Source organism: Pseudophryne corroboree, chromosome 2, assembly GCF_028390025.1.
Source record: "Pseudophryne corroboree isolate aPseCor3 chromosome 2, aPseCor3.hap2, whole genome shotgun sequence".
NCBI classification, from domain to species: domain Eukaryota; kingdom Metazoa; phylum Chordata; class Amphibia; order Anura; family Myobatrachidae; genus Pseudophryne; species Pseudophryne corroboree.
Genome location: NC_086445.1, coordinates 76,527,396 through 76,555,009, shown reverse-complemented (window position 1 = coordinate 76,555,009; position 27,614 = coordinate 76,527,396). Strand labels below are relative to the sequence as shown.

General features: G+C 48.7%; 1 protein-coding gene and 1 non-coding gene across 6 annotated transcripts in view; both read right to left on the bottom strand.

Annotated features, from left to right (window-relative positions):
• CEP295 (centrosomal protein 295) overlaps positions 1-27,614 on the bottom strand; it is a 144,174-nt gene that overhangs the window by 15,937 nt on the left and 100,623 nt on the right. The gene's annotated exons all lie outside the window — the stretch shown is intronic.
• On the bottom strand, positions 21,812-21,926 carry LOC135054090 (U5 spliceosomal RNA). The gene has a single exon (XR_010243344.1). It is a non-coding gene; the product is annotated as a U5 spliceosomal RNA (small nuclear RNA).

Genomic DNA, 27,614 nt, shown 5'->3' with positions numbered 1-27,614 from the left:
TGTTCATTGGACACAGGAATTCGTCTCCGCATTATAACAAAAGGTCATAGGTTGGTTCATACAGGTGGGCTGTGACTATTCTAAACTGCTCAGGTGGGAGGGAAACTGGGTTTCCCGCCGCATGGGTAATAAAGTGCAAATATAGTAAATGTCCATAAACTTCTTATGTCCATAACTATTCGCACGAGCGAGTAATCCGCTTCAAACCAACACCGGAATATTGCTAATTATATTCTCTTCCGATGGATACTAAACACCACTGTGTAACCCCTGTCTGACCCTTCGTATCAAACAAAGAGGGATCTCTTTGTCCCTGAACATGCTACATTAACTAAACTTTCAGATTCTATCAAAGGGACCATAATCTACAAAATACATTATATGACTAAAATATGTTACGATTGAGTCGCCCGCTAGACGCACACAAACTCTACCGTAAATGCGCATATCGTGCGCCTGCGGGTGCACGCAAAGGCGAGTATACGCACGCACGGGAGGGCTCATGCACGTGCTGCAGCAGGCACTCGCATGAGGTGCATATATGGCAATGTGTAGCGTGATATTTTTCTGACTTTGACAAGGGTAAGACCTCCATATGTCTTTTTGAGTCGGCATCACCTGTCCACTGCCGGGTCCAGAGGACTCGTCTAGCAGAAATAGACATAGCGTTTATTCTGGAACCCAGTAAACTAATGTCTCTTTGAGCATCTCTCATATATAAGACAGCATCCTTTATATGGCCTAGGGCCAATAAAATGGTATCCTTATCTAGGGTCTCAATTTCCGCTGATAAGGAGTCTGTCCACGCTGCTACAGCGCTACAAACCCAGGCCGACGCAATTGCCGGTCTGCGTAATGTACCACAATGTGTGTAAATGGATTTCAAGGTAACCTCCTGCTTGCGGTCAGCAGGATCCCTGAGGGTAGCCGTATCTTGGGATGGCAACGCTATCTTTTTTGACAAGCGTGTCAATGCTTTGTCCACCCTAGGAGAGGATTCCCACCGTATCCTGCCCGTTGGCGGGAAAGGATACGCCATAAGAATCCTTTTGGGAATCTGCCGTTTTTTGTCTGGAGATTCCCAAGCTTTTTCACATAATTCGTTCAACTCATGTGAGGAGGGAAAAGTTACCTCAGGCTTCTTTCCCTTGTACATGTATACCCCCTTGTGTCAGGGACAGGGGGTTCCTCTGTGATGTGCAACACTTCTTTTATTGCAATAATCATATATCGAATACATTTAGCCACTTTTGGCTGTAACTTTGCATCATCGTAGTCGACACTGGAGTCCGAATCCGTGTCGGTATCTGTGTCTCCTATCTGGGATAGTGGGCGCTTCTGAGACCCTGAAGGTCCCGGCGACATAGGTACAGACATGGGTTCACTCCCTGACTGTTCCTTAGCTTCAGCTTTGTCTAATCTTTTGTGCAATAAGTTCACACTAGCACTTAAAACATTTCACATATCCATCCAGTCAGGTGTCGGCACCGCCGACAGATCTCACATTCATACGCTCCCCTTCCTCCCTAGGTGAGCCTTCTACCTCAGACATGTCGACACCCGCGTACCGACACACCACACACACAGGGAACCTCTTATCTGAAGATAGTTTCCCCACCAGGCCTTTTGGAGAGACAGAGAGAGTATTCCAGCACACACCCCAGCGCTATATGACCCTGGAAAAAAAAACACTAAATGTTTATCCAGTAGCGCTGTTTATACTTTATATCTGCCAAATTTGTGCCGCCCCCCCCCCCCCCCCCCCCTCTTAAAACCCCTCCATCACCATGTATTAGCAGGGGAGAGTCCGTGGAGCTTCCTCTCAGCGCTGTGGAGAAAAATGGCGCTGGTGAGTGCTGAGGGAGAAGCCCCGCCCCCTCGGCGGCGGCTTCTGTCCCGCTCAATTCCTGAAAACTGGCGGGGGCTCTGTTATACACATGTACAGTGCCCATCTGTACATGTATATACTTATTTTGCTAATGGAGAGGTTTTATTGCTGCCCAGGGCGCCCCCCCTGCGCCCTTACAGTGACTGCGGTGTGTGAGGTGTATGGGAGCAATGGCGCACAGCTTTACTGCTGTGCGTTACCTCAGTGAAGATCATGAAGTCTTCTGCCGCCTCTGAAGTCTTCTTTACTTCTCATACTCACCTGGCTTCTATCTTCCGGCTCTGCGAGGAGGACAGCGGCGCGGCTCTGGGACGGACGGCGAGGGCGAGACCTGCGTACCAATCCCTCTGGAGCCAATGGTGTCCAGTAGCCTAAGAAACAGAGCCTTGAAACTCACAGAAGTAGGTCTGTTTCTCTCTCCTCAGTCCCTCGATGCAGGGACTGTGCACCCATCTCCTCTGGGCACAGTATCAAACTGAGGTCTAGAGGAGGGGCATAGAGGGAGGAGCCAGTGCACACACAGACCTAAAGTCTTTCTTAAAGTGCCCATGTCTCCTGCAGAGCCCGTCTATCCCCATGGTCCTTACGGAGTCCCCAGCATCCTCTAGGACGTTAGAGAAAAGATGATTTTGGTACTTACCGATAGTAGGATTTTGGTACTTACCAGGTAAATCCTTTTCTTTGAATCCATAGGGGTCACTGGAGTACTCTTGGGATATGGACGGGCTTCCGTAGGAACACAGCACTGAATATTTAAATTTAGTAACACTCCACCCCTCCATATCCCTGAGCACTTACTCAGTGTTTTTTACTGAGCCGAACAGGAATTAAGAGAGGTTAATAATGGAGTATTACATATAACATAACTGACAATAACGAAGTTAACCCATAACGTTACTGACAACTAACAGTTGACACCCTAACCAGCACTTGTAACTTGAACCAGTCGGTGAAAATGTGTTACCATAAGATCCTCAGAACTAACCCCAAGTAAGTAAACTGCTCTGGGTGGGCGTCCAGTGACCCCTATGGATTCAAAGAAAAGGATTTACCTGGTAAGTACCAAAATCCTACTTTCTTTTTCATCCACTAGGGGTCACTGGAGTACTCTTGGGACGTACCAAAGCTTCCCCCGTGGGCGGGAGAGCAGTTTGGCACTTGTAACACTAGGCGGCCAAAGCTAGATGCTGATGCCGCAAAAGTATCAAACTTGTAAAAGCGCACAAACGTGTGCACTGAAGACCATGTAGCCGCCCGGCAAAGCTGCGTCGCAGAAGCCCCACGACCAGCTGCCCATGAAGTTCCCACAGAACGTGTGGAATGAGCGGTTACTGACGTAGGCGGTTGTAACCTAGCATGAAGGTAAGCCTGGCGTATGGTCAGTTTTATCCATCTGGATAAAGTTTGTTTAGATGCTGGCCAACCCATCTTGGCAGCATCATAGAGAACAAATAACGTATCCGTCTTACGAACTGAAGACGTTCGGGTTACATAAACGCGTAACGCACGAACCACATCCAGAGTTCCAGACTGTGCTGTCAACACAGGAACTACTATTGGTTGATTGATGTGAAAAGATGACACTACCTTTGGTAAGAAGGCGGGATTCGTCCGAAGTTCCGCTCTGTCATCATGAAACACCAAATACGGTGGCTTGCATGACAAGGCACCCAAATCCGAAACACGCCTTGCCGAAGCTAAGGCTAAGAGAAAAATTGTTTTCCAAGTGAGAAACTTTATATCCACTTGTTGTAAGGGTTCAAAATATGAAGACTGTAAGAACTCCAAAACCAGATTCAAGTCCCATGGCGCTGTAGGTGGAATGAAAGGAGGCTGTACCCTGACTACACCTTGGAGAAAGGTGCGTATAGACGGCAATAGAGCCAATCGTCTTTGAAAGTAAATTGACAAAGCAGATACCTGCACCTTTAGTGTAGATAAACGCAAACCTCCATCTAAGCCTGATTGTAGAAACAACAAAAGGCGGCATAACTTGAAAGCTGATGTCGGAAATTTCCGAGCTTCACACCAACCTATATAGGCACGCCATATTCTGTAATAATGAGCTGCCGTAACCGGCTTCCTAGCTCGTAACATGGTTGGTATAACTGAATCTGGAATGCCCTCTCTTTTTAAGAGGGCGGTCTCAACAGCCACCCCGTCAAACGCAGCCGCGCTAAATCGGGGTAAAGAAAAGGACCCTGTTGTAACAGGTCTGGACGTATCGGGAGCGGCCACGGATCGTCTGCGAGTAATCCTCGAAGATCCGAGAACCAAGCTCTCCGAGGCCAATGAGGCGCCACTAGTATGACTGTGAGCGACTCTCTTTTGATCCGTTTTAGCACCAGAGGGAGCAGCGGAAACGGTGGAAACAGATACACCAGACTGTACGGCCACGCGACAGTGAGAGCATCCACCGCGACTGCCTTTGGATCTCTTGTTCTGGACACATACTGGGGCGTTTGATGATTGTGTCGAGATGCCATCAGGTCCACCTGAGGATAACCCCATCGCTGAACCAACATGTGAAACACTTCTGGATTTAATGACCATTCGCCTGGGTGAAGATCCCGACGACTGAGATAATCCGCTTCCCAGTTGTCCACTCCCGGAATGAACACGGCCGACAATATCACCTGGTGGTATTCTGCCCAATTGAGGATTCGAGCTACTTCCCGCATTGCCATGCGGCTTCTCGTTCCTCCTTGTTTGTTGATGTATGCGACCGCTGTCGCATTGTCCGACTGCACTTGGACAGGCTGAGAGCGAACCATGTGCACCGCTTGTCGTAGCGCATTGAAAATCGCGCGGAGTTCTAGAACATTTATTGACAGCAATTTTTCGTGATCCGCCCAGAGACCCTGGAGCTGACAATTTTGAATTACCGCTCCCCAACCTCTGAGACTGGCGTCCGTAGTTAGAATTATCCAATTGCAAACTCCGAACCGTCTTCCTGCGGTTAAATTGTGTTCCTTGAGCCACCATAGCAGAGAAACTCTTGCTATTGGTGACAACCTCACTCTGTGGTGAATCTGCAGATGCGAGCCCGACCACTGGGCAAGCACGTTCAGCTGAAATGGACGAGAGTGAAATCTCCCGAACTGAAGCGCCTCGAAAGCTGCCACCATTGTGCCTAACAGGCGAATGCACAAGTGTACCGACACTGTGCGTGGTTTGAGTACTAATTGTACTAGATGGCGTAGCATTTGTACTTTCTGTTGTGGTAGGTAAATCCTTTGATTGACCGTATCGAGAATCATACCTAGGAACTGAAGGCGTTGAGACGGAATCAGATGTGATTTCTTGAAATTGACAATCCAACCGTGGTGAACCAATACATTGTAAGTTAGCAGCGCATGTTGGGTAAGTATCTGTTGAGACGGAGCTTTGATGAGCAGATCGTCTAAATACGGAACTATCGTCACTCCCAGGGATCTGAGGTGAGCTATCATCACAGACATTACTTTGGTGAATACCCGAGGCGCTGATGACAGGCCAAACGGCAGAGCCTGAAACTGGTAATGGTTCTGGCGTATTGCAAATCGTAAGAATTTCTGATGAGGCTGCCAAATTGGAATGTGTAAGTACGCATCCTTGAGGTCTAGCGCAATCATAAATTCCTTGGTCTCTAACCCCGCAATCACCGACCGTAGAGACTCCATTTTGAATCTGTAGTAAGTTACGTACTGATTGAGGCCCTTTAAGTTCAATATTGGTCTGACTGAGCCATCCGGCTTCGGGACCACAAACAGGCTTGAATAATAACCCTGACCCTGTTGGTGTACAGGGACCGGAATCAACACTGCCGAATCCAGTAAGGACTGAATGGCAATTTGCAAAACTCTCCTCTTGTCGTCCGACAGAGGCAATCCTGTCTTGAAAAACCGCAGAGGCGGCAGACAGTCGAACTCTATTTTGTAACCTTTTAACACTAAATTGCGAATCCAGCCCTCCGCGGATGTGTGGAACCACGCCCCATGGAACGTCTGAAGGCGTGCTCCCACAATTGGAGAACCGAGATGGGCTGGTAACCCGTCATGCCACTGGCTTGTCGGTAACCTTAGCGTCTTGGCGAGTTGTGTTGGTTTGATGGAAACCACGTCCTCGACCACGTCTAGCAGGCGTGGCTGATCCTCTGCCACGTCCTCGAAAGGGCTGAGGTCTAAAGGATTTGAACGAAGGTCCAGCGTACCTTCTTCTTGGCGCAGGTGGAGGCAATGGTAAGAACACAGACTTACCTCCCGTAGCCTCCTTAATCCATGCGTCCAAGTCTGGACCAAACAACTTCTTGCCATCGTAAGGCAACGCCTCTATACTTCGTTTGACCTCTGCCTCCGCTTGATAAGTACGCAGGTAGAGTGCTCTTCGTGCCGTAACTAGCGAAGATGAAATACGAGAAGTGAGCTGACAGACGTCAGTAGACGCTGTACAGAGATACTCTACAGCCTCAATCATTTGATTCACCTGAATTATCAGGTTTTCGTCATGTAAAGCCGATTTGAGTTCTGTAAGCCATATTATGAGCGCCTTAGTGACCCAAATGCCAACCAATCCAGGTCTTAGCATCACACCTGCTGCTACATACATGGATTTAAGCATAGTTTCTATCTTACGATCTGACGGATCTTTAAGCGTAGTAGCTGATGGCACTGGTATGGTTAATTTCTTGGTAAGCTTTGACACTGAAGAATCAACTATTGGTGGATTCTCCCATGTACCCGTTACCGATTCTGGAAACGGATAACTAGACTTAAATCTGCGAGGTATAGAAAACCGTTTATCTGGATTCTGTCTGGATTCTACTAACATCTGATTTAGAGAATCCGACACAGGAAAACTTACTGGCGTCTTCCGTCGTTTAGTAAATATGACCTGATCATTGGTGAGAGGCTGCTCAGCTTCAGGAAACCTTAGCGACTGCCGTACCGCTCTGATGAGATCATCAATGCCGGAACTGTTAACATCCTCGCCGTCTGACTCCACTTCGCCCTCCTCCCCCTCATCGTGTTCCGTGAGGTCTGGGATGGAATCGTCAGACTGCAACATAGCAGACACTGGAAAATCATAAGACATATGAAAATTATCCCGTTTGCCCAAAATGGATTTGGACCCTACGCAAGGCTGAGACGCCTCCGGTAGTTCTGGCGGTCTCACCCTAGACTCAGATCTTAGCGTTTCTCGCTCCAGACGAGCAGCGGTCATTTCAGTCTGAAATTTCTCCAGTACATTTACTAACATACCCCACGGAGGGTCCGGTGATGAAATTGGTTGCAAAACCGGAGCAGAAATGGTATTCTGAACGGAATCCACAAAACATACGTTACATGTGGTAGATCCAACCGGTAACACACTGCCACATACTTTGCAAATATGCTTTTTAGTTTTTGCTGGTGCCTTACTCATTATGGCGACAGACAATACAATACACAAAACACAGACACCTGCACGACTCAGTAAAATAGCAATAAGGTGGCTCTGTATATATATCTGGCCCAGTGCAATACACGTGGCCAGTACTATGAAATTTGATCCCAAATTCCCACGAACACCCCTGCGCCTCCGGTGGAGAAGAGATGTAGGACAGGAACGTTCTGGAATCACAGAGGAAGACACAGGAAGCTGTTAAAATGGCTGCCCTGCTATACTTATACACATAATCACAGTGCATTCACTGATTATACTGTAACAATCCCTCTGCTGCTGCAGTATTTCACTGATATGTCCCCCCTGTAATGGCTGTTTATCGTATTACAGCGGCAGCGCAGCGTGTGGGCCCCCAGCGGGTATCGTAGAGCGCTACGTGTGTCCCAGCGGTGGGCTCCTATATATAGCGTGTCAGCTACCAAGGTAGCGTTCCGAGGTGCCTGGCCGGAGGCTGTGGCCTAACGGGCGGGTACCTGAGCGGGGAGAGCCGCGGCGCCTGCACGGAGGTCTGTGGCCGAACGTGTGGGCGCCTGAGTGGATAGAGCCGCTGCGCCTGCACGGAGGTCTGTGGCCGAACGTGCGGGCGCCTGAGAGGGGAGAGCCGCTGCGCCTGCACGGAGGTCTGTGACGAACGTGCGGGCGCCTGAGTGGAGAGAGCCGCGGTGCCTGCACGGAGGTCTGTGGACGAACGTGCGGCCGCCTGAGCGGGGTGGAATGCAGCCGCTCCTTGCCGTCACCCAGCACTATGTCTCCACACGTCGGGGCGGCAGCGGGAGCTGACCGCCCCGTTTCACATACCTCACTCCTGCAGACGTGCGGAGGCTCCGACGGGGCTTTTCAGTAAGCGCCGGCCAGCCAGTGCAGGAGGATGTGAGGGCTGTGAGGGAGCTCTTTCAGAGAGGCCCGACACGCCCGTGCTGCAATCAGCAGCTGCACTATCCCTGACCCTGCCTTTTGGAAGGGGGACAGGGATGTGGTCAAACAGTAGAAAAAATAAAAATAAAAATAAATAAAAGTTTCTTCAACAAAACCGTGACTTCAGCTAAGCATGTGTTGCCACGTTCAGCACAGAAAAAACACTGAGTAAGTGCTCAGGGATATGGAGGGGTGGAGTGTTACTAAATTTAAATATTCAGTGCTGTGTTCCTACGGAAGCCCGTCCATATCCCAAGAGTACTCCAGTGACCCCTAGTGGATGAAAAAGAAAAATCCATTTCTCAGAATCCTCTAGGGGACACTGGAGCGTTTTTAGACATTAGGGGTGTGAAGTTTGCAACCGGAGGTGTGGCAAAATCTAAAATTAGCATTGTCTGCACAGCCGGTTCCTCCCCCTTCACATCCCTCCTCCCTCACTTTGGAAAATTTGACTGAGAGAATAGGACATGATACTATAGCACATGGCGAGGAACCGAACCGTACAACCTATCAAACAGCATCCAAGAAACTCTTAACTGAAAAACCAACGCTGTTTGTACAAACTTTGTGAACAGGAAGTTTAAACGCAGCAGGTAGACAGCACCGAGGCGGGTGTCCAGTGTCCCCTAGAGGATTCAGAGAAATGGATTTATCGGTAATTACCAAAATCCTCTTTTCTCTTTCATCCACTATGGGACACTGGAGCTTTCTTAGACATTAGGGGACGTCCCAAAGTTATCCCCCAGGGAGGGAGTGCTGTCGGTAGCCTGCAAAATGAAACGTCAGAACTTAGAGTCCCCGGACGCAAAGGTATCAAACTTGTAAAATTCCGCGAACCCGTGGGCCGAGGACCACGTAGCCGCTCTGCCAAGGTGAGTAGTGGAAACACCACTGGCAGCCTCCCATGAGGCACCCACAGATCGGGTGGTATGAGCACCCGTCTGAACCGGAACCTGTTTACCACAGGAAATATAAGCTTGTCGGATGGCAAGTCTAATCCATCTAGACCAGGCCTGGCCAACCTGTGGCTCTCCAGCTGTTGTAAAACTACAAGTCCCATCACGCTTTGCTGTAGTTTTGCTATTAGGAAATGCTAAAACTGTGGCAGGGCATGCTGGGATGTGTAGTTTCACAACATCTGGAGAGCCACAGGTTGGCCAGGCCTGATCTAGACAAAGACTGCTTAGATGCTGGCCAACCCTTCTTTGGCCCATCATAAAGACAAACAAAAGGTCCGACTTTCTGAAGGACGACGTAACTTGTACGCACGCATACCCGTAAAGCTCGGACAACATCCAAGGACACGTCCCTATCTGCGATACCCTGGAAATATGGTACCACAATTGGCTGGTTTACGCAAAACCCCGAAACAACCTTAGGAAGGAAATCTGCTTTTGTACGGAGTTCTGACCAATCCTCCTGAAAACTTAAAAAGGGACTCTTACACGATAAGGCTCCCAACCCAGAAACCCGCCTGGCCGGAGCCAAGGCAAGCATTAATGTGACCGTCCAAGAGAGATATTTCAGGTCTGTTCTTGCTAACGGCTCAAAAGTTGGATCACAAAAATTCCAACACCAAATTTAAGTCCCAAGGCGCAGTGGGAGGACGAAAAGGGGGTTGGATCCTCAGAACTCCTTGTAAAAAGGTTTGAACCTCTGGCAAGGATGCTAACCGCTGTAGAAATAGGATGGAGAGAACCGAACTTGACCCCTCAGAGAGCCCAGCCTCAGTCCTATCTCCAGACCGGCCTAAAGGAAAAGTAGAAGTCTGTATAAGTGGAAGTTCGTCAAATTCCACCCACGTTCTTGACACCAGTCCAAGTACCTCTTCCAAATACTGTAGTAGTGTATGGCTGTGACCGGCTTCCTAGCGGCAATCCTCGGAGGAATGGCATTTCTTGGTATCCCTCGGTTTCTTAAGATCCGGGTTTCAATAGCCAGGCCTTTAAACGCAGCCTGTTCAGGTCTGGGTGTTGGAACGGTCCCTGAGATAGCAGGTCCTCTCTCTGAGGTAACCGTCAAGGATCTTCCGCTAGTAACCCTCGCAGGTCTGAGTACCAACTCCTGCGGGGCCAATCTGGTGTGATTAGAATCGCCCACACTCGTTCTCATTGCAACCCTTTTCAGAACCCTGGGTATGAGTTGGAAAGGTGGAAAAATGTAAACCTTCCTGTAACACCAAGGAAGTGTTAATGCGTCCACTTCTGCTGGATCCCTTGCCCTGGACACATATCTGGGCAGCTGATGCTATTGCCGAGACGCCATTAGGTCGACTTGAGGTAGACCCCATCTCCTTACCACATCAAAAATCCGTGGATGGAGGCACCACTCTCTTGGATGCATGACCTGGTGACTGAGATAATCTGCTTCCCATTTCTCCACACCCGGAATGAACACTGCCGAAAGGATGATGTTTCGCCTTTCAGCCCACAACAAGATCTTTGTGTTTTCCGTTAACGCCATCCCGCTCCTTGTTCCTCCTTAACGGTTTATGTATGCAGTCGTCGTGACATTGTCCAACTGCATCCTTATGTGTTGACCCATGACTTGGTCTTCGGCTAAGAAAAGCGCATTGTAAACTGCTCTTCGTTCGAGAATGTTTATGGGTAGGCTGCTCTCCAGTAGCGTCCATCTGCTCTGAAACTGATGCTCCTCTAAGACGGTACCCCAACCTCTAAGACTGGCGTCTGTTGTCAGGATCCTCCAATCCTAAATGCAGAATCTCTTGCCTGCTGCAAGATTCCCGTGCAACGACCACCAAAGTAAGGAGGTGCGTATGCGCGGTGGATGTCGGATTCTTCGATGTAGAAGCCAGTGTGACCATGCTCCCTGAGCAATGAGGTTCATCTGTAATGGTCGGGAATAAAGTCTGTCGTACTGGAGAGCTTCGAAAGACGCCACCATCTTCCCGAGAAATTCCACACAGAGGTGTAGAGAAACAGTTTGTGACCGCAGAACGTGAGCCACTAATCTCTGTAGGTCCTGGACCTTGTTCTCTGGTAGGAATACTCTCAATTGTACCGTGTCCAAGATGAGACCGAGGAACTGAATCCGCTGAGTTGGCATGAGGTTGGATCTCTGGAAATTCACAATCCACCCATGTTGACTGAGAAATGGATGAGATGTCTGAACATCCTTGATCAACTGTTCTCGAGAGGATGCCTTGATTAGCATGTCGTCTAGATAAGGTCTAATCGTGACCGTCAACAGTCGCGATTCTGCAACCATGATTGCCATGATCTTCAGTAAAGATTCTTGGGGCCGATGATAGACCGAACGGCAAGGCCCTGAACTGGTAGTGATCCGTCAGCAGTGCGAACCTTAAGTAATCCTGGTGAGGGGCCCAGATTGGGATATGCAGATATGCATGGTCTAAGCCTGCAATGACCGACTGGATTGATTCCAGCTTGAATTTGTAGACCCTTAGAAACCGGTTTAAAACTTTGAAATTGAGTATCGGCCTGACCGTCCCGTCTGGCTTTGGCACGACAAAAAGATTGGACTAGAAAGCATTCCTGAGAGGCGGGAATCGGAATAATGACCTCTGACCGTAGCAATTTTTCAATTGCTGGTAGTAGTGCTTTTGCTTTCTGAGGGCACCGAGGCAATCCCCTTGTAAAAAACTGACTGAGGCCTCTGTGGAAAATTCAGTTTGTACCCTAGGGAGATTAGGTCATTTATCCCAACTTCCAGTGAGGTGTAGGCCCAGATGTCCCGAAAACCTTCCAGACTTTCGCCCACCAAGGGGGATCCCAGGTGAGCCGGGAGACTGTCCTGCCACGGTCTTATCAGCAGGTTTATCCCGCTTTCTGGCTGCTGTGAGCGGCCTCTACCTCTGTCCCCACGTACTTATGTACCGAAACCTCTTCCTCGGGCTCGCAAGGACTGCGATCTAAAAGAATTACACGCTGGTCCTGAATAACCTCTCCTAACCTGTGGAGTGGCTCTTGTATAAGTAGTAGGCAGAAAAGTGGACGTCCCTGCTGTAGCTTGCGAAATCCACTTGTCCAACTCTGGACCGAAAATCATCTCACCCCCCAAAGGGAATCGATTCTACCGCCCCTTGGTGTCAGAGTTTCCACGCCGTTCTCTGTCCCTCTAGCCGATATGGCTGATTCAGAGATGCGCGATGCTATCCTGCGAATATCCTTAGAGGCTTGACACAAGTATGAAGCTGATTCTTGAATGTGTTCCGCCAGTTGGGTAATTTCTTCCAAGTCATTTTCCCCCTCAATAACCTGTACTATACGTCCAGACCATGCTCCCATGGCCTTGTTAACCCAAGCGCAGACGACACCTGCTACAAAAATTGACTTTAAAGCTATGTTAAAGTCGTTACATTAGGTAATGGTAAGATTGTCTTCTTCGACAACCTTCCTAAGAAAACATTTACTACCGGTGGAGTCTCCCACTTATCCATTACACCCTTAGGCAGGGGATAAGTTATTTGGAAATTGAAAGCGTTTGTCAGGTTGTTTCCAAGCCTCCTCCATTTGAGATTGGAGGGATTTAGGAATGGGAAACGCTGCTGAACGCGGCTTTTGGGATTCTAACAATTCGAATCTTCTGGTTCCTTTACTTATTCTACCTTAAAGTTTAGGATCTCAGTCACCATTTCGATTAAAGAATCAAGACCCGAGATTGCTGTGTCTTCCTCTGGAAAATCGGCGTCTAGGTTAGATTCATTAACTCACCTTCCTTAGTATCACTGAGAAGACCCTCTTCCTCCTCTGCTTCCGGTACAAGAGGAAGAGGCCTTTTAACCGTCTTGCACACCTTTGTTACTGCTTGTGCAGGAGGCGTTAACCTAATGAGAAATTCTTCCATCGTGTTTGAGAATCCCGCAGCCCTGATTCCGCCATCTCATTGGAGATTCTATCTGCAAGGTTATCCTTCCCTGACTTAGACTGAGCACTGCTCCCAGGTGGAGCGTCCTTGTCTAAGCAGGAATCGCACACCCCGGAGCTGCCATCCGCGTGCTCTTCCCGTTACATGTAATGGGTCTTGGAGGTACTTGGATGGTGTTTTAGACATGTTGACTAAAACCCCTTACAAGACTGTGTTGTAGCGCTTTCACCCTTTAAACTAGGAAGAGAAAGACTGTGATAGATGACGGAAGCAAAAAGTATTGAGTTGCCTGGCTGGAATTATCTCTATATTGTAGAGAAGGAAAAATTAAAAAATAAGATTTTACTTACCGGTAAATGTATTTCTCGTAGTCCGTAGTGGATGCTGGGGACTCCGTAAGGACCATGGGAATAGACGGGATCCGCAGGAGACATGGGCACCCCAAGAAAGAATTTAGATTCTGGTGTGCTCTGGCTCCTCCCTCTATGTCCCTCCTCCAGACCCCAGTTAGAGAAACTGTGCCCGGAAGAGCTGACAGTACAAGGAAAGGATTTTGGAAATCCAGGGCAAGACTCATACCAGCCACACCAATCACACCGTATAACTTGTGATAAACTTACCCAGTCAACAGTATGAACAACAACAGAGCATCAGTTCAACCCTGATGCAACAATAACATAGCCCTTATTGCAGCAATAACTATATACAAGTATTGCAGAAGAAGTCCGCACTTGGGACGGGCGCCCAGGATCCACTACGGACTACGAGAAATAGATTTACCGTTAAGTAAAATCTTATTTTCTCTAACGTCCTAGCGGATGCTGGGGACTCCGTAAGGACCATGGGGATTATACCAAAGCTCCCAAACAGGCGGGAGATTGCGGATGATTCTGCAGCATCGAATGAGCAAACACAAGGTCCTCCTCAGCCAGGGTATTAAACTTGTAGAACTTTGCCAAAGTGTTTGAACCTGACCAAGTAGCCGCTCGGCACAGCTGTAATGCAGAGACCCCTCGGGCAGCCGCCCAAGAAGAGCCCACCTTCCTAGTGGAATGGGCCTTAACTGATTTTGGCAGCGGCAATCCAGCCGCAGAATGAGCCTGCTGAATCGTATTACAGATCCAGCGAGCAATAGTTTGCTTTGAAGCAGGAGCACCAAGCTTGTTGGAAGCATACAGGATAAACAAAGATTCTGTTTTCCTGACCCTAGTCGTTCTGGCTACATAAACCTTCAAAACCCTGACCACATCAAGTAACTCGGAATCCTCCAAGTCAGTAGTAGCCACAGGCACCACAATAGGTTGGTTTATATGAAAGGATGAAACCACTTTTATCAGAAATTGTGGACGGGTCCGCAATTCTGCTCTATCCGCATGGAAAACCAGATAGGGGCTTTTATGTGACAAAGCCGCTAATTCTGACACACGCCTAGCCGAAGCCAATGCTAGTAGCATGACCACCTTCCACGTGAGATATTTCAATTCCACCGTTTTGAGTGGTTCAAACCAGTGAGATTTCAGGAAACTCAACACCACGATAAGATCCCAAGGTGCCCCGGGGGCACAAAAGGGGGCTGAATACGCAGCACTCCCTTCACAAACGTCTGAACTTCAGGTAGAGAAGCCAGGTCTTTTTGAAAGAAAATGGATAGGGCCGAAATCTGGATCTTAATGGAACCCAATTTTAGGCCCAAAGTCACTCCTGACTGTAGGAAGTGAAGGAAACGGCCCAGCTGGAATTCCTCCGTAGGGGCATTCCTGGCCTCACACCAAGCAACATATTTTCGCCATATACGGTGATAATGTTGAGCTGTCACGTCCTTCCTAGCCTTTATCAGCGTAGGAATGACTTCATCTGGAATGCCTTATTCCGCTAGGATCCGGCGTTCAACCGCCATGCCGTCAAACACAGCCGCGGTAAGTCTTTGAACAGACAGGGCCCTTGTTGCAACAAGTCCTGTCTTGAGAGGAAGAGGAGGAAATACATAGACCGATTGGAACACCCACGGTGTCACCAGGGCGTCTACAGCTATCGCCTGAGGGTCTCTTGACCTGGCGCAATACCTCTGTAGTTTCTTGTTGAGGCGGGATGCCATCATGTCCACCTGTGGCAGTTCCCGCCGACTTGCAAGCTGTGCGAAGACTTCTTGATGAAGTCCCCACTCCCCCGGGTGGAGGTCGTGCCTGCTGAGGAAGTCTGCTTCCCAGTTGTCTACCCCCGGGAAGAACACTGCTGACAGTGCGCTTACATGATTCTCCGCCCAGCGAAGAATTCTGGTGGCTTCCGCCATCGCCACCCTGCTCCTTGTGCCGCCTTGTCGGTTTACATGAGCCACTGCGGTGATGTTGTCTGACTGAATCAGAACTGGTTGACCGCGAAGCAGGGCCTCTGCTTGACGTAGGGCGTTGTAAATGGCCCTTAGTTCCAGGATGTTCATGTGAAGGCAAGTCTCCTGACTTGACCACAGACCTTGGAAATTTCTTCCCTGTGTGACTGCTCCCCACCCTGAGGCTTGCATCCGTGGTCACCAGGAACCAGTCCTGAATGCCGAATCTGCGGCCCTCGAGAAGGTGAGCACTCTGCAGCCACCACAGGAGAGACACCCTGGCCCTGGGGGATAGGGTGATTAACCGATGCATCTGAAGATGTGATCCGGACCATTTGTCCAGTAAGTCCCATTGAAAGGTCCTCGCATGGAACCTGCCAAAGGGAATGGCCTCGTACGATGCCACCATCTTTCCCAGGACTCGAGTGCAGTGATGCACTGACACCTGTTTTGGATTTAATAGGTCCCTGACCAGTGTCATGAGTTCCTGAACCTTCTCTATCGGGAGATAAACCCTTTTCTGGCCTGTGTCCAGAATCATGCCCAGGAAAGGCAGACGAGTCGTAGGAACCAACTGCGACTTTGGAATATTTAGAATCCAGCCGTGTTGCCTTAACACTTCCAGAGAACGTGCTACGCTGATCAGCAACTGCTCTCTTGACCTCGCTTTTATGAGGAGATCGTCCAAGTATGGGATAATTGTGACCCCTTGCTTCCGCAGGAGTACCATCATTTCCGCCATAACCTTGGTAAATATTCTCGGAGCCGTGCAGAGACTAAACGGCAACGTCTGAAATTGGTAATGACAATCCTGTACCACAAATCTGAGGTACGCCTGATGAGGTGGATAAATGGGGACATGAAGGTATGCATCCTTTATGTCCAGAGACACCATAAAATCCCCCCCTTCCAGGCTTGCAATGAACGCTCTCAGCGATTCCATCTTGAACCGGAACCTTTTTAGGTACACGTTCAGGGATTTTAAATTCAATATGGGTCTGACCGAACCGTCCGGTTTTGGTACCACAAACATGGTCGAATTTATTGTTGAAGGAGGGGAACCTTGACCACCACCTGTTGAAGATACAATTTGTGAATTGCAGTTAACACTATTTCCCTCTCTAAGGGGGAAGCTGGCAGGGCCGACTTGAGGTATCGGTGAGGGGGCATCACTTTGAATTCCAGCTTGTATCCCTGAGACACAACATCTATTGCCCATGGATCCAACCGTGAGTGAACCCACTTGTGGCTGAAATTTCGGAGACGCGCCCCCACCGGGCCTAGCTCCGCCTGTGGAGCCCCAGCGTCATGCGGTGGATTTAGTGGAAGCCGGGGAGGACTTCTGTTCCTGGGAACTAGCTGTGTTGTGCAGCTTCTTTCCTCTGCCCCTGCCTCTGGCAAGAAAGGACGCACCTCGGACTTTCTTGTTTTTCTGTGATCGAAAGGACTGCATTTGGTAATACGGTGCTTTCTTAGGTTGTGAGGAAACATATGGCAAAAAATTTGACTTCCCAGCCGTAGCTGTGGAGACCAGGTCCGAGAGACCCTCCCCAAACAATTCCTCACCCTTGTAAGGTAAAACCTCCATGTGCCTTTTTGAGTCGGCATCACCTGTCCATTGCCGAGTCCACAGGACCCTTCTGGCAGAAATTGACAGAGCATTTATTCTAGAACCTAGTAGGCTAATGTCTCTCTGAGCATCTCTCATATAAAGGACAGCGTCTTTAATATGCCCCAGGGTCATTAATATAGTATCCTTCTCTAAGGTATCAAGTTCCTCAGATAAGGTATCCGTCCATGCTGCTACAGAACTACACACCCAAGCCGACGCGATTGCCGGCCTCAGTAAGGTACCTGAATGTGTATAAACGGACTTCAGGGTAACCTCCTGTTTGCGATCCGCAGCATCTTTGAGGGTAGCCGTATCCTGTGACGGCAGGGCTACCTTCTTGGATAAGCGTGTCAAAGCTTTGTCCACCCTAGGGGAGGATTCCCAGCGTAACCTGTCCATTGGCGGGAAAGGATACGCCATAAGAATCTTTTTGGAAACCTGCAGTTTTTTATCTGGAGATTCCCAAGCCTTTTCACATAACTCATTTAGCTTGTGTGAGGGGGGAAAAGTTACCTGCGGCTTCTTTTCCCCATACATATGAACCCTCCTGTCAGGGACTGGGGTTTCCTCTGTGATGTGCAACACATCCTTAATAGCTATAATCATATAACGGATGGATTTAGCCAATTTTGGCTGTAACTTTGCATCATCGTAATCGACACTGGAGTCAGAATCCATGTCGGTATCCGTGTCAATAATTTGGGATAGTGGGCGCTTCTGAGACCCTGTCGGCCTCTGCGACATAGGATCAGGAATGGGTTGGGACCCTGACTGTCCTGAGGTTTCAGCTTTTTCTAACCTTTTATGCAAGGAATTAACATTATCATTTAAAACCTTCCACATATCCATCCAATCAGGTGTCGGTGCCGTCGGCAGAGACACCACATTCATTTGCTCCCGCTCTGCTTCCACATAGCCTTCCTCATCAGACATGTCGACACAAGCGTACCGACACACCACACACACAGGGAATGCCCTTTTTGAAGACAGTTCCCCCACAAGGCCCTTTGGTGAGACAGAGAGAGAGTATGCCAGCACACACCCCAGCGCTATATAACCCAGGAATAACACAGTAACGTAATGTTAACCCTGTAGCTGCTGTATATTGTGTTTTTTGCGCCTAATTATGTGCCCCCCCCCTCTCTTTTTACCCTTTTCTACCGTGATCTGCAGGGGAGAGCCTTGGGAGCTTCTTCTCAGCGGAGCTGTGGAGAAAAAATGGCGCTGGTGAGTGCTGAGGGAGAAGCCCCGCCCCCTCGACGGCGGGCTTCTGTCCCGCTAAAATACATATCTTTTTGGCGGGGGCTCCTACATATATACAGTGCCCCTGTTTATATGAGTACTTTTGCCAACAGAGGTCCATATGCTGCCCAGGGCGCCCCCCCCTGCGCCCTGCACCCTTACAGTGACCGGAGTATGTGAGGTGTGTTTGGAGCAATGGCGCACAGCTGCAGTGCTATGCGTTACCTCATATGAAGAACGGAGTCTTCTGCCGCCGATTTCGAAGTCTTCTTGCTTCTCATACTCACCCGGCTTCTGTCTTCCGGCTCTGTGAGGGGGACGGCGCGCGGCTCTGGGATCGGACGACGAGGGTGAGATCCTGTGTACGATCCCTCTGGAGCTAATGGTGTCACTAGGGTGTCCACAGCTACCGCCTGAGGGTCTCTTGACCTGGCGGAATACCTTTGAGCTTTTTGTTGAGACGGGATGCCATTATGTCTATTTGGGGTAGTCCCCACCGACTTGCAATCTGCGCGAAGACTTCCTGATGAAGTCCCCACTCTCCCGGATGCAGAGCGTGTCTGCTGAGGAAGTCTGCTTCCCAGTTGTCCATTCCCGGAATGAACACTGCTGACAGAGCGCTTACATGATTCTCCCCCTAGCGAAGAACTCTGGTGGCTTCCGCCATTGCCACTCTGCTCCTTGTGCCGCCTTGGCGGTTTACATGAGCTACTGCGGTGATGTTGTCTGACTGGATCAGAACTGGTCGATTGCGAAGTAATATCGCCGCTTGACGTAGGGCGTTGTATATGGCCCTTAGTTCCAGGATGTTGATGTGAAGGCAAGTCTCTTGACTTGACCAAAGTCCTTGGAAATTTCTTCCCTGTGCGACCGCTCCCCAACCTCGGAGGCTCGCGTCCGTGGTCACCAGGATCCAGTCCTGAATGCCGAACCTACGGCCCTCTAGAAGGTGAGCACTGTTTAGCCACCACAGGAGAGATACTCTGGCCCTGGAGGACAGGGTGATTTGCTGATGCAATTGCAGATACGACCCGGACCATTTGTCCAATAGGTCCCATTGGAAGGCCTTTGCATGGAATCTGGCGTATGGAATGGCTTCGTATGTTGCCACCATCTTTCCCAGAACTTGAGTGCAATGATGTACTGACACTTGTTTTGGTTTCAACAAGTTCATGACCAGAGTCATGAGTTCCTGAGCTTTTCCCTTCGGAAGAAAAACCCTTTTCTGGTCTGTGTCCAGAATCATGCCCAAGAAGGTCAGACGAGTTGTAGGATTCAGCTGCGACTTTGGAATAATAGGATTTTGGTACTTACCAGGTAAATCCTTTTCTTTGAATCCATAGGGGGCACTGGAGTACTCTTGGGTTATGGACTGGGCGTAGCCGGAAATGGCACATATTTAAATATTTAAATTAGTAACTGGCCATCCCCTCCATAATCCCATAGAGCCTTCAGTATTTTTACTGGGCCGAACAGGAGTGATAGAGAGGATGAACCATACAGAATTACATATAACATTATATGCACCTATAACATTATAATATAATGGTCAACCCTAAAGTTGACACATAACGGAACTGATAACAATCAGTTGATACCATAACATCGAATGCATTGGTGATGAAGTGTTACCATAAGATCCACAGACCTTACCACAAGACAGGTAAACTGCTCTGGGTGGGCGTCCAGTGCCCCCTATGGATTCAAAGAAAAGGATTTACCTGGTAAGTACCAAAATCCTATTTTCTTTTTCATCCACTAGGGGTCACTGCCGTACTCTTGGGACGTACCAAAGTTTCCCCTTGGGCGGGAGAGCAGTTTGGCACCTGTAATACTAGACGGCCAAAGCTAAATGCTGATGCCGCAAACGTAGCCAACCTGTAAAAGCGCACCAACATTGTCTACGCTGTTTCGTAGAAACTCCACGACCTGCTGCTCCTAACGTTCCCAAAGAACGTATGGAATGGTCTGACACTGATGTAGGCGGTTGAAGCCCGCTTATGACGTTCACTAGAACGTTTGGAATGGTCTGACCTTGATGTAGGCGTTGTAGCCTATTATGAAGCTAAGCCTGACGTATGACATAAGGACTGCTTGGAAGCTTGTAAAGCCATCTTCACTACATTATAGAGAACAATGTGTCTGTTCTACGTACAATTGTTTGGGTTACATAAACGCGTAGTGCGCGTACCACATTCAAAGTAACTTAAGTTCTCGAACATATTGATAACCGAGGAACTACATTAATTAGTTGATGCGTGACATTATACGATCTTTGACTGGAACACGGAATTTGTGCGAAGTTCCGCCCTATGACCATAAAACACCAGATTTGGGGCCTTGACATGCAAGCCACCCTATGTTAAAAACACGCCTTGCTGAGAGGCTAAGGCTAAGAGAAAAGTGTTTACCAATTGATAAACGTAACATCCACTTGTTGTAAGAAATCAACAAATGAAGACTGTAAATAAAAAACCTAAAACCAGATCACGTCCCCTGGCGCTGTAGGTGATAAAACCAGATCACGTCCCATGGCGCTGTAGGTGGTATAAATGGAGGTCGTCTGAGGACACCGTGCAGGAAAGTGTGTACAATCGGCAAAGGAGCCAAACACCTTTGCAGGTAAATTGACATGCAGAGACCTGCACCTTGAGTGTAGAATATAATCCTTCACCAAACCCATTTGTAAAAATATTAAAAGACGGGATAACTTGAAAATGATGTTGGAAACTTCTGAGCGTCAAACCAACCTATAGAGGCACGCTAAACCTTGTGATAATGAGCTGCCGTACTGGCTTCCCAGCCCCTAACATGGTTTGTATACCAGATTCTGGAATGCCCTCCGTTCTTGAGAGCGCTTTGAACAGCCACCCCGTGAAACGCTGCCGCGCTAAAACGGGGTAAAAGAACTGACCCTAGTGGGATAGGTCCGGACGTGGCGAAAGCGGTGAAGGATCGGCTGCGAGTAGTTCGCGGAGATCCAAGAATCATGGCCTCCGAGGCCAATGTGGCGCCACTAGTATGACTGTCATAGAGTCTTGTATGATCCATTTTAGTACCCGAGGAAGCAGCATAACCGTTGTAACAGATTCACAATGCTGTACAGCCACGCGATCGTGAGAGCATCAGAGCATCTACTGCTGCTGCCTTCGGAGCCCTTGTACTGGACACATACTGGGATGGACACATACTCGGATGTTTTTTTTTTTTAATTTGTTTTTGCGAGATGCCAATAGATACCCCTGTGGGTAACTCCACCGCTGGACCAACATCTGGAACACTTAAGAATTCAATGCTCAGTGTCCTGGAATAAGCTGCCTTCCAGCTGTTCACTCCCAGAATGAACATGAAGCAACTTGGCGCATGGTCATGCGACTTCGATTCCGTCCTTGATCGGTGATGTATGCGATCGCCGTTGTGTTGTCTGACCGCACTTGGACAGTCTGAGAACGGAGCATGTGGCCCGCTTGCCGCAGCGCGTTTGACCGAAATCTCCGTGATTTGTGAAGTTAATCATTTGGGACCCCAGGTCCCCAACCTCTGAGACTCGCGTTTAAGCCCAGCAGCAGCCGGGCATCAAAAAATTACATGAAACTCATGGTTGTTCTTCTCCACGGAAATCTTTAGTAAAAGGCGAAAGATTTATTCGATCTGAAGAGAAACCAGAGTATTCATATTTAGAATTATCCAATTCCAGACGCCGAACATTGTCCCTGCGGTAAAATTATGTACTTGGAGCCACTAGAGTAGTGAAACTCTGGCCCTTAGAGACAACCGTACTATTTTGTAGGAGCGTGCAAGAACTTCCAGATGAAAATGACCTGAGTGACTCCTTGCGAAGTAGAGTGCGTCGAAAGACGTCACTCTCCTTACCAATAGGCAAAAAGCCAAACGGATCAAGACTGTCCGTGGCTTGCGTACGAACTGTACGTGATGACGAACAGTTTGTGAGGTATGTTCAGGCAGGTAAATCCGTGCAATCACGGAATTATCCCTATGCATGAGTCCGTTATTACGGAATGAGGCTTGATATCTCTAGGTTAACAATCTAACCGTGCTGAACGACACCCTTGTACGTTAGTAAGGGCCGTTGCATGACGAAGTTTTGAGACGGAGCTTTAATGAGCAGATCTGCAAAACACTGAACTGTTATCACTTCCAGGGATGAGCTATCACGATAGCCATTACTTGTGACAACCCTAGGCGCCATACGAAGCCAAACCGGTAGCGCTTGAAAGCGAGAATGGTTTTTACTGCCAACTTAAGTAGGCCTGATGCGTCTAAGTACCTATTCTTGTTGAAATCCAGAATCACTGTGATTTTCAACCTGTAGTCACCAACTGCAGGTATTCATGAATGTGTAGTATAAGCGACGCCCTGATTGACCTGAAGGGTCAGTATCGGACTGACAGATTCAGCCAGCTTTGGAACTACCCCAAACTGGAATAATGTTGTTGACTGCAGTCAAAGTGCTCAATCTACTAGAGCTTGTATGGCGGTGTTGCAGAACCGCATCTTATGACCCAGGCAGACCCGTCTTGCAAATTGCAATGGTGGAAAACAATCACCTTTGTCTGGTAAACTGCGAACCCAAAAATTGCGGATCCCCCAACTGTGGATGCCCACAACTGACGATCGGCGATGGCCTGGAAACTCATTCTAGCCCTGGCTTTTCAGTGGTTTAGCTGTAAACGCCACTGAACCCTGGTTAAAGATGCGTGGAAGTAGGTGGCAGCACTTTAACCGTATATTGACAACAATCAGACAGGTAGAGGTTATCGAAAACCACGTTCACTACCACCTGACCCACCTGTGGCTGTTTCTGTAGCACGGGCCCGAAAGGACCGAGATGTAACGACTATATCCTGAATCTATTTATTCAGGAATTTGTCCAAGACAGGACGAAACATGTGGGCAGCGTAAGGTAATGTTTCTATTCTCGTTTAGAAACGGACACCGTCCTGTTAAGCACGTAGCGAAAAAGCACGTAGTGCCGCACTAGTGAAACTGAAAAGCGAGAACTAAACTGGCTGACATCCACAGAAACTGTTGAGCAGATTCACAAGTGTGATCAGCGAGAAGCGTAAGGTGTGCTTCTTGTAGGGCAAATGTGAACTGTATTGCCATGCAACCACTGCCCTGTTAAGCGAAAACCGGCCCAAACCAGGTTAAACAACACCCCTACTGCTGTATACTGTAGGACACACTGCGACGGGTATTGAAACCGTCAAATTATAAAACAATAACAACAATTGTTCACAGTCAGTATATACGCCAGCCTCCCCCAACGAGGAACGGCAATAGTGCATATGTGCAGTCTTATTTGTCCGGCGGACTCTGCAGCGAAGCTGCTATGTCTTAGCCTTACTCCTTATGTACACGGACAAACAAGTACAGAAGGATAGACCAGTACCGTGACTTAGAACCACGTAAATAAAGTGTGTATAAATCTACATTACAGCACACGTTCATCTTGTGCTGTACAAAACCAAGAAAATAAAATTCCTAACAACACCCCGGCTCCTCTAGAGGCCGAGTGTTGTAGGGCAGCAACTTCCTGGGAAGAACCAAGAAGTAATGTTAAAATGGTGTCCGGCCATGTGCTTGCTTAGTGCAAGATTGCCGATACACCAAGTTCCACATATATATATATATATATATATATATATATATATATATAAAAAACACATAGATACATATTAATACATGCACATGTATATACACAGAGACCGTATACTATCAGTGTGTAAACACACAAACACATATACACACACATATATATATATATATACATACATACATACATACACCTATATATATATATATATATATATACACACACACAACAGTTATATTGTATATGTAACAGAGCTCTGATATTGGCCACAGGCTTAAAATCCCTGATGATTTTGCTGCCTAAACGCAGCTTAGTTATTGGAGCTTCCCTGCGGGCTTCCTCCCCCCCCCTCTCTCTCCTGCAGAAGAGAATTCTTTGCAGGTGCAGACTTTATTATGGCTGCCGATTACCCCCACACTGCTCCCCCCCCGTTGTTCAGCAGACGGGAGACGGGGAATGCAAGTTTCACCGCAGTCGGAGATTGGTGAGCGGCTGCCAGTGCGGGCCGCGGCAGCAGCTGTCCGCTGTCAGGTCGGCCGCTCAGCCCACGAGAGCCGTACCGGGGTAGGGAGGAGGACGGATCCGGAGAGACGGGGATCGGCGAGCGTTCCGGCGGTAGTGGCGGGAGCTGCTCGCTAGCTACCCCTGCAAGCGGCCAGCGGCGCCGGGTGACCCAGGAAGCGTTGAGCGGCCTGCGCAGTGCCGGGGTTCGCTCGCTGGCTCCCTGTGAAGAATTAGCAAGGGATTTTACAAGTGGCAGGCAGCAGGGGATTTACAGTTACAGTATATAAATACACACAGTCCCCACATAATGGGCGGCAGCGTGAGCGGACCGCCCGCAATAGACAAAAAAAGTAAGTAAGTGAGCGGCGGCAGTGAGAGCTGCCTACCGCTCAGTACCTGCACCACCTGCGGAGGCCATGACGGGGCTTTTCTGTAAGCGCCGTCCTGCGTCCTTGTGCAGCCCGTGGCTGCAATCAGCTGCGCTGATTTTAGTCAATGGCGGGGCCCTTTGCATGAGCGCCAGCAGACCATCTGCTGCTAATGCAGCACCAATGATCCCTAACCCGAACTTCTGTGATAAGTTGGGAAGGGATCAGGTAGAAAAATAATCTTGTTTGAAGTAATCTTGCTTGAAGAATCGCAGGACATTCAGTCCTCAGTACCTTCCGCTAGAGGCACAGAAAAATACTGAAGGCTCTATGGGATTATGGAGGGGATGGCCAGTTACTAATTTAAATATTTAAATATGTGCCATTACCGGCTACGCCCAGTCCATAACCCAAGAGTACTCCAGTGACCCCTAGTGGATGAAAAAGAAATTGAGAATCCAGCCGTGTCGCTGTAACACATTTAGTGAAAGTGATACGCTGCTCAGCAACTTCTCCCGTGATCTCGCTTTTATGAGGAGATCGTCCAAGTACGGGATAATTGTGACACCCTGCTTGCGCAGGAGCACCATCATTTCCGCCATTACCTTGGTGAAAATTCTCGGGGCCGCGGAAAGCCCAAACGGCAACGTCTGAAATTGGTAATGACAATCCTGTACCGCAAATCACAGGTACGCCTGATGAGGAGGATATATGGGGACATGCAGGTATGCATCCTTTATGTCCAGAGATACCAAAAAATCTCCCCCTTCTAGGCTGGCGATGACCGCCCTGAGTGATTCCATCTTGAACATGAACCGTTTTAAGTAAAGGTTCAGGGATTTTAAATTTAAAATGGGTCTGACCGAACCGTCCGGTATCGGAACCACAAACAGAGTTGAGTAGTACCCCTGCCCTCTTTGAAGTAGGGGAACCTCTACCACCACTTGTTGCAGACACAATTTGTGAATCGCATGTAACACTATCTCCATTTCCAGGGGTTGTTTCGGTAGGGCCGATTTGAAAAACCGTCGAGGAAGCACTTCTTCGAATTCCAGCTTGTAACCCTGGGAAACAATTTCTATTGCTCATGGATCCACCTGTGAGTGAACCCAGACGTGGCTGAACAGTCGAAGACGTGCCCCCACAGGAGCTGACTCCCTCAGAGGAGCCCCAGCGTCATGCGGTGGATTTAGCAGAGGCCGGGGAGGACTTCTGTTCCTGGAAACTAGCTGTGTTGTGCAGCTTTTTCCCTCTGCCCTTACCTCTGGCAAGAAAGGACGATCCACGTGCTCTCTTGTTTTTATTGGAACGAAAGGACTGCATTTGATAATGAGGTGCTTTCTTAGATTGTGAGGGAATATATGGCAAAAAATGTGATTTACCTGCCGTAGCCGTGGAGACGAGATCCGAGAGGCCCGCTCCGAACAATTCCTCACCCTTGTAAGGCAACAACTCCATATGCCTCTTTAGTCGGCATCACCTGTCCATTGCATGTTCCACAGGACACGTCTAGCAGAAATCGACATAGCGTTGACTCTAGAACCCATATATATACTAGGGACAATAACATGGTATCCTTAACTAGGGTTTCAATCTCCGCTGATAAGGTATCTGTCTATGCTGCTACAGCGCTATAAACCCATGCCGACACAATCGCCGGTCTGAGTAGTGTACCAGAATGTGTGTAAATGGACTTCAAAGTACTTTTACTGCATGCTATCTGCAGGATCCCGGAGGATAGCTGTAAAGTCAGTGCTACCTTTTTGGGTAAACGTGTCAATGCCTTGTACACCCTAGGGGAAGATTCCCATCGTATCATGGCCCCATTAGGGAAAGGATACTCCCTGAGAATTCTTTTTGGGAAGCTGCAACTTATTGTCTGGAGATTCCCGCTCTTTTTCATCATGAGAGGAGGGAAATTTACCTCAGCTTTCTTCCCCTTAAACATGTGTACCCTTGTGTCAGGGACAGATGAGTCAGTGATATGCAAAACATCTTTTATTACAATAATCATATATTGAATACTTGTCTGCCAGTTTTGGCTGTACTTTGCATTATCGTAGTCGACACTGGAGTCAGACTCCGTGTCGATATCTGTGTCTATTATATGGGATAGTGAGCGTTGTGAGACTCTGAAGGTCTCTGTGACATAGGGACAGACATGGGTAGATTCCCTGTCTTTTCTCTAATCTTTTGTGTAATAAATTAATCTTGGCACTTAATTTCACATATCCAATCAGGCGTCGGCGTTGTCGATGGAGACACCACACACACACACATTTGCTCCATCTCCTCCTTAGGAGGGCCTTTTACCTCAGACATGTCGACACACACATACCGACACACCACACACTCAGGGAATGCTCTTCTGAAGACAGTTCCCCCACAAGGCCCTTTGGAGAGAGAGAGAGAGTATGCCAGCACACACCCCAGCGCAATATGACCCAGGAAAAACACAGCAATTTAATGTTTACCCCGTAGCGCTGTTATTATTATCTGCGCCGAATTATGTGCTCCCCCCTCTTCTTTAAAACCCTCTCTTCTACCGTGGTATAAGCAGGGGAGAGTCCGGGGAGCTTCCTCTCAGCGGTGCTGTGGAGAAAAACATGGCGCTGGTGAGTGCTGAGGGAGAAGCCCCGCCCCCTCGGCGGCGGGCTTCAGTCCCGCTAAAAGTGTAAAATTGGCGGGGGCTCATGCATATATACAGTGTCCAGCTGTATATATGCTCTCTTTTGCCAAATAAGAGGTTTATATTGCTGCCCAGGGCGCCCCACCTGCGCCCTGCACCCTTACAGTGACTGCCGTTTGTGAGGTGTATGGGAGCAATGGCGCACAGCTGCAGTGCTGTGCGTTACCTCAGTGAAGATAAA